Genomic DNA, 8,525 nt, shown 5'->3' with positions numbered 1-8,525 from the left:
CTATCTGTTGATTTCAATGCTTATAGTTGCATAATACCTATGCTAGAGATAAGCAGTAGTTGCGTATACCCTTAGTATAGGGGACCCAAAGGTGAACATTTTTCTAAACCGGGAGTCGATGTTCCCGAGTATAATATATATATATATATATTTATATATATATATATTGATATAGTTTTCAAAACTATTAATCGAATAAGGTTTATTCGATAACTTTATTTTATTTATTTAATGGATATTATTTTGAATATTCATTCGAGGATTTATGACTCCGTTATTTTATTTAATGAATATTATTTTTGAATATTCATTCGAGGACTTATGACTCCGATTATGTAATAAATAATATTCTTTATTTTATTAAAGAATAATGTTTCGATAATCAAACTTATTTTCGATTATTCAAATAAAGATAGTACTTTCGTATAAGTATATCTTTGGTTATTTAATATTCATTTCAAGTATGAGTTTTAAAACTTCTACTTCAAATTATTTATATAGAGATTATCCTTATGGGAATATTATTGAAATAATAATATTCAGATATTTTCTAATATATCGGGACTGATTTATTTCATTAAATCAGCATTACTCCAAACATTCTTAAAAATGTTTTCGAGTCTTCAAAATGATTTTTAAAGGTTAGAGCGGATCCCAAAACTCGTTTTTAAATTTAAGATCTTCCTTTTTGAAGGGGACTTGAATACTCGCTCAAAAATCTAAGGGATCCGGCTCTGTGGTGTATTTTATATTCGCAACGAGGTTGCTGTTTTGATAAATGAATTGATTACTTACCCAACGTTCGGGAAGTAAGTCCATCTATTTGAGTCGGCATAAGCAACATGGGCTCAGTGGGCGTCCATGAAAGTGTAAGTGTCTCAGTGGGAGTCCATCAAATGCGTAAGTGGCTGAGTGTCAGTCCAGCATATGGTCCTATTGCGGCCAGGGTGATGACCAGTGGGGAATTCGTCCATCTACTAGTAGAAAAAGTTACTTATTGGTATCTTTGCCTGATCAGCAAGATATCAGGTTTATGCCAAGGTTTTCTCCTTTCCAAATTCATTGGATATTACAACTCTGTTTATAATTTTCATAACAGAGGTTTTCAAGGAGTGTATGAAATATATATATATAGGTGTATATATATATCGGGACTTAATGAAGTATCTCGTAAGTTCATTATTTATAATGATATTTCAAGGATTGAATCTATTCAAATCTTATCTTGTAGTCTCATCTATGTGATGAACTTTTGAAATGGATTATACCTTGAACGGTGGTAGTTCAAGTAGTATTCGGAAAAGATATAAGTATATTGGAGTATCTTGTAACTTCATCTTTTAAACTTATATCTAGTAAATGATTATCTTGTGCATGTCAAAGATTTTCAGAAGAAAAAAAACGTTGAGACAAGGTTAGATATATGAGATCACCTTGCAACGATATTTTTATACAGTTATAAACTGGAACTCTGTGTATATTATACATGTCAGAGGATTTCAAAGATTGTGAAAAGTATATATGTACATATATATATACTGAATATTTTACGACTTGGTCGCGTTAAGATATCAGCTTGGTTCATTTTTTCTTGACCAAGACTTTCATGAGTACTATGAGAATGTTCATATATTGTTAATTATTATACATATTATTTAGGTGGGCTTGTTGCTCACCCTTGCTTTCTTCTTTCATCACACAACAACAGATAAAAAAGATGAACAGGACCAAGCTTCCAATTCGCAAGCGGTTAGGAAACGTTCCGTAGTTTTCTGGAAGTGTTAATGCCGCTGTAGCTGAGGTAGAAATTACCAATAGGCTAGGCTTTCAACTTCTGATGTACCAGACTTATGTATCTATATGAATTGTAATAATGGCAAAGAAATGTAAATTTATTCAGAAACCCTTTTAAGGTGTAACGGTTTATAATTGTGGAATAAAATGACTTGTGTTATTTTTGGTATTCATCTCTGAGACTATAACTTGTGGTGTGTGTGTGTATATTGTGGGGTCACAGTAATCAGTAGTTGGTTGACTGTTAAGATTAAGTATTGATAAGGGAAATGGAACTCGTGACAACCCGAATCCCCGACCCCGGATTTGGGGGTGTTACATTAGTGTAAGTCAACTAACTGATGCTAGTTATAAGGTTAATTTTGATAAGGATGTTTGTTATATTGGAACTAAAGCTAATGAGCTTGCCTTAGTAGCAATGACAAAAGGAAATATTTTTTGTCTTAGATTTTGATGAGAAGCATGAAGAAATCTATCTCGCTACCATTCAAGAATAATAAAATATCTTGAATAGGCATCTCGTTCATGTACACATGGATTTGCTTCGGAAAATATCATCTCATGATCTTGTTTGAGGTCTACCGAAGCTCAAGTACAAGAAGGTGGAACCTCGTACATCCTGTCAGCTTGGTAAATAGGTGAAACTTCCATTCTTTCTAAGAATAGAGTCTCAACTACTGATCCTTTGCAGCTACTTCATCTAGACTTATTTGGTCCTGAACGATATATAAGTCTTGGAGATAAGAATTATGCTTTTGTTATAGTCGATGACTATTCTTGTTTTACTTGGGTATTATTCTTACATACTAAAGATGAATCATTTGTTAAGTTTAAAGATCTTACCAATAATCTTAAGACCTAGTATTCTTTTAAGCTCAAGATAATTCACAGTGATCATGGTGGAAAATTCGAGAAATATTTCATTACTTATTGCAAATTAAGAGGAATGACTCATAAAATTTTCAACTCCACGCACTCCTGTTGTCCTGTAAAGTAATTGTTTAAGGGGGTGAATATAATTACTTAACAAATCGATGTTTATAGAAGTAAAGTAAGAACATATGAATCTAATAACAGTTTATATTGATCTTTAATAAACTGTTACAGAACTCTCTTAAGAACAATATTCTTAAGAGCTGCTAGGTTACACGAATACTCGAGTTGTACTCTATCACTCTATTCTTATTATGATAACCTATTTCGTGTTTATATACTACATATCTACAAATCAGTCCTCTATCAATTACAAGATATATTACAATATAACTCTAATACCTTACATATCTAAATCAACTATGATCCTATAAATCAGCACCTTCTGATTTATCTTGCAATCATGACTTATCATCAAAGTCATTCTTTAACGGATAGCTTTGATCAATGGATAAGTGCTTTAGTTTCAACAGATAATCATTCATATATATCAATGGATGACTAATCAATTGTCAACAGATGATATTGAAGCTTTCAATGAATAATCATATTATAACATTGATCATACCCTGGTTGTGACATAAATCCCGATCTTTGAGTTCGCCAATTCTCAACAATCTCCCCCAATTTATGCTTTACAGAATAAGCATAAATTCTAATAGAATTATCTAGTGCCAAAAACCAGATAGAAAAAATAAGTAGTGTAAAGCTTACTTTATTTCAGATGTAGATCTTCATATTTCTTGATAGACTCCACAGTATCAATGAACAAAAGCTTTAACTCTGCCATCAATCTTTTTCCACTGAATATCTTCTAACCTGATCTTCAAATTCTTTTCATATTCTATTATGTTAGATAATTGATAGATGGCATCCCTCAGACTTCTGATTTGTGCTCTTTCTATCATCATGTCTTCCAATGAAACATATCAAGTTTTTCTTTCATCAGGATTCATAGTTATATGTCTCTGAGTATGAACATTCTGAATGACAGTTTCACCTTTCTTCATGTTGACTTATTTCCCTATGAAATTTATGTATTTAGGAACATATGATCCGAAATAATATTAACCATCAACTAGTATCCTTCTTTTGATCTTGGCAAGAGTCATGTTTGACCATAACCTAGAAGTTTTGTTAGAAGCAATTGATGAAATCAGCAGAAACTATCAGAAGTTCACATCAGAACTTATATCAACGGATGATGATATCAATGGATTATGATGTCAACGGATGATGTAATCAGTATTTGTCACATCAGTTGATCTTCGATAAGGAAAAGGAAACATGAACTCAAGGCGATGAAGGACTTTATCTTAGAAGCCTTGTATTAGGTTTCCTTGTTGTTAATAGAATATGATTCCTTATACATTATGTAGCCGTGCTCTGTAAAAAGCACAGATTAGGTTCATGCTAAAAGCATTGTGAACATTGTTATATCTTTCACATAACCTAGAAGCTCTCAAGGATATTTGTTCATCCTTTCGAGAGAGTACGTTTGTAACCAGTTTTTATCTGTTAACATAAAAACTGTTGATTTTGTTGAAGCTTTGTCGAATTGATTGCATTAACTGTATTCACCCCCTCTACAGTTGATTACGAGCATAACAATCGGTATCAGAGCTTGGTGTTAGAATACAAATAGTTTAAGATCTGAAAATTAATCCACAATGTCAGACAAAGAAGAAGAACCACAGATTTCAAAACTAGCAACCCCGACCACTTCACAGATAAGCAGCAACATGAGTAGGTATGAAGCAAGCAAGGTTCCAATCTTGAAGATACATGAATATCCAATCTGGAAAGTCAGGATGGCCATGTGTTTGTGTTGAGTGGCATTTATGACACTTTATAATGCTCTAATAAGCTTTGGATTGGTGTATTTGTACTCAAGTTGTTAAGTGTTTTAACGTATTTTCTAGTGTTTTTGTATTTCAGGAATTATCTAGGTAATCAGGTGAATTAGCATTATTTTGGTGCTAATATAGTGTCTAGGTGGTGTTAGAATAAAAGCTCGCGAAGACCGGCTCGAATCTGCAAGAAAAATGCAAGAAGTCAATTTTGGCAGAAGGCCAGCATGCCCGCGCTGATGAAGCGCGCGACCGCGCCGAAGTTCAGGGAGCCAGCGCGCCCGCGCTGATGAAGCGCTCGGCTGCGCCGTGTCAGGATAATAAAATCCTGATTCTATTGCAATTCTGTTTTCTGGACTCCTGGGCTGTTTGGACTGCTATATATTGATAAGTCAAGATCATTTTTAAAGGAGGAGACTTACCAGAGCACAAGGAGAAGACGATAAGAGACCTATAGCACAATTCAACAAAGGCGAAGACGATCTAGTTTATTCTTGTGAATCTTTGTTTTAAGTTATAATCTTGGATGCTCGTTTCTTGTTTTGTTGAAGCTATACTCTTGTTTGTACTTGGTTTTATTTATTCGTTATAAAGACTACGTTTTATATACCATGCTTTCATCGGAACCCACATTGATGATGAGTCCGATTATGGGCTAATCGTTATCGTGGGGTTCTAGCGGATTTATTTATGGATTTCTTTAGTTAAATTGATTGATGTCTTAGTATGTGGTGATTGTTTTATATCCTAGTATTGGTTGTGTGTATTCATTTTATGAGCGTCGCAAACTTATAAGATAGTGTGTTAATTCTTAATGAAGCGAAAGTGAATTTAAGGATTTAGAACTTGCCATGCTAGCATAGGTTCATGTATTTGTTATGCATGATTCGTGGGATTAGAAGTTTGTTGGGATTAGCGGGATATTATCGTCGATTCGTTCAAAATTTCTCAAGGATTGCAACACCATTGACAAAGCTTACATAAAAGAATGAAAATTTTATATGGAACGATAAATGCGGAGAAAGTTTTCAGGAACTGAAGTAACGATTAATCACGGCACCTGTTTTGTCACTTCCACACGATCAAGAAAATTTCGTAATCTATAGTGATGCTTCTCATAAAGGATTCATATGTGTTCTAATGCAGCACGATAAAGTGATTGCTTATGTGTCAAGGCAACTGAAACCACACGAACAGAAATATCCTACACATGATTTGGAGCTAGCAGCCATAGTTTTCGCTTTGAAAATTTGGAGACATTATCTATATGGAGAAAAATGCAAGATTTACACGGATCATAAAAGCTTAAAGTACATATTCACACAGAAGGAGCTTAATATGAGACAGAGGAAATGGTTAGAATTGATCAAGGATTACGACTGTATAATTAATTATCATCCCGGTAAAGCGAATGTTGTAGCGGACGCGTTGAGTCGGAAGGAAAAGTTAAATGTGTTATCAGTACCCGAAGAAATATATAAGGAATTTCAGAAACTGGAATCGGAGATTAGAATTTGCAAGCCTGATGAAGCAAAAGTGTATAATATGACTTTCCAGCCAGAGTTGTTAGAAAAGATAAAGAAGTGTCAAGAAGAAGTAATGGATCAGGACATAAACCGTTTGGTAGGTGAAGAATTGTGCACGCAAAAGGACGGTCAAGGTATTTTTAGGTTTTCTTCTAGAATTTGGATTCCACCAGTAACAGAGTTGAAGAATGAAATTTTACAGGAAGCTCATAGTTCAAGGTATTCAATCCATCCAGGGAGTACCAAAATGTACAGAGATTTAAAGGAAAATTATTGGTGGCCAGATATTAAGAGGGAAATTGCGGAATGGGTTAGCAGATGTTATACATGTCAGAGAGTTAAAGCAGAGCATCAGAGACCAAGTGGATTGCTACAGCCATTGGAGATTCTTGAGTGGAAGTGGGAGCATATTGCCATGGATTTCATAGTTGGATTACCAAGGACAAAAGCTAATCATGATGCCATTTGGGTTATAGTGGATAGACTTACCAAGTCAGCTCATTTTCTGCCTATAAATGAAAGATTTTCACTCGACAAGTTGGTCCATATATACCTGAAGGAAATTGTAGTTCGTCATGGAGTTCCTGTGTCTATCGTATCCGATCGAGATCCAAGATTTAATTCAAGATTTTGGAAGAGTTTTCAAGAATGTTTGGGAACGAGACTGAATATGAGTATGGCTTACCATCCACAGACGGACATCCAGAGTGAAAGAACGATCCAGACAATTGAAGACATGTTACGTGTTTGTGCTATTGATTTCAAAGGAAGTTGGGACGAGCATTTACCCCTGGTAGAATTTGCTTACAATAACAGTTATCACGCCAGTATTGGGATGCCACCCTATGAAGCCCTTTATGGACGTAAATGCAGATCTCCATTGTATTGGGACGAGGTAGGAGAACGCAAAATACTTGGACCTGAATTAGTAGAGCAGACAAAGGAAGTTGTTGGAGTTATCCAGAAGAGATTGATAGCAGCACAAGATCGTCAAAGGAAGTATGCAGATCAATCAAGGAAAAATATGGAATTCGAAGAAGGAAATTTGGTATTACTGAAAGTATCACCATGGAAGGGTTTAACGAGATTTGGGAAGAAAGGAAAACTGAGCCCAAGATACGTTGGACCTTTTGAGATTCTAAAGCGTGTTGGAAAAATAGCTTACGAGTTGGCGTTACCTCCGCACATGGAGCACATTCACAATGTTTTTCATGTATCGATGCTTAAGAAGTATAATCCAGACTCCAGGCATGTAATAGAATATGAGCCAATAGAGCTTCAGAAAGATTTGTCATATGTAGAGAGTCCGATAGAAATTATAGAGGAAAGAGAGAAAGTATTAAGAAATAAAGTGGTAAAGTTAGTAAGAGTATTGTGGAGAAACCCAAAGGTTGAAGAGTCAACCTGGGAGTTAGAAAGTGATATGAAAGAAAAGTACCCTCATTTATTTTCTTAGGAGATTCTGAGGACATAATCCTTTTAAGGGGGGAAGGATGTAATATTCGGGATATATCGTATAATTATATCTGCTAATAAATAATTATTATGTATGTTCAGTATTTATTCTGTGAATTATTTGTTAAGTGTTAAATGTGATTGGATGTTTAAAAATAATATTAATTGAGTATTTTAATTTTTATATGTCCAAAATAAAATATAAATAATTGTCATATCTTCCTATTTATTTTTATGTTGATTTATGATTTTATAGGAAATATATGGATTTTATAAAATCTTTTTCCGAGTATTTAAAAACTATTTTATACGATCGGGAACCAACCGATGTCATCCGTTTTTACGTTTTTATAACCCGAAACTCTTCCGAGAACTCTTTCTTAACCAAATTGCAATATTCCGTACATTTTCCATGTTTCGACTTTTTCGATCCGGCGTACGGTTTGTCCTGTGCGGGTCCCGGCATAACATTTTCGATACATTATTCGTTTCAGTAAATTAATAAAACTCGTGTTTTCGATAAACGAGATCTTTTTATTAAACTATCACCGGTATCACATAGTAATACGTGTAACCAGGTGCTGAGACCAAGACCGCAGTATAAATTGTATTGATTTGGATAATTATCCCGAAAACCGGTACCGTTTGGATCAGCTTTTATAAATAAACGTACCATTTTGTATCTGGAATGATCCAACGAGATACTAATTTTCCGTAATTATAAATAGCCTTTACCGTATTTTATTTTGTACCAGAAATCATTTGCAAACAGTATTTACAGAGTTTTTACAGAGAAAATACTATAATTATAAACTGTTCTTCGTAATCAAACACAAATTCGGAGGCGTTACCGATATCGGATTAAGGCGTGTATATACTCGAATCGAAGCTTGAAAAATTTCCTATCTGATTCTGCCATCAATTTCAACCTAGAATCAAAGGGTAATTTCCTATAAACTGATTTATA

Source organism: Apium graveolens, chromosome 5, assembly GCF_009905375.1.
Source record: "Apium graveolens cultivar Ventura chromosome 5, ASM990537v1, whole genome shotgun sequence".
NCBI lineage: Eukaryota > Viridiplantae > Streptophyta > Magnoliopsida > Apiales > Apiaceae > Apium > Apium graveolens.
This window is presented reverse-complemented; position numbering follows the sequence as displayed.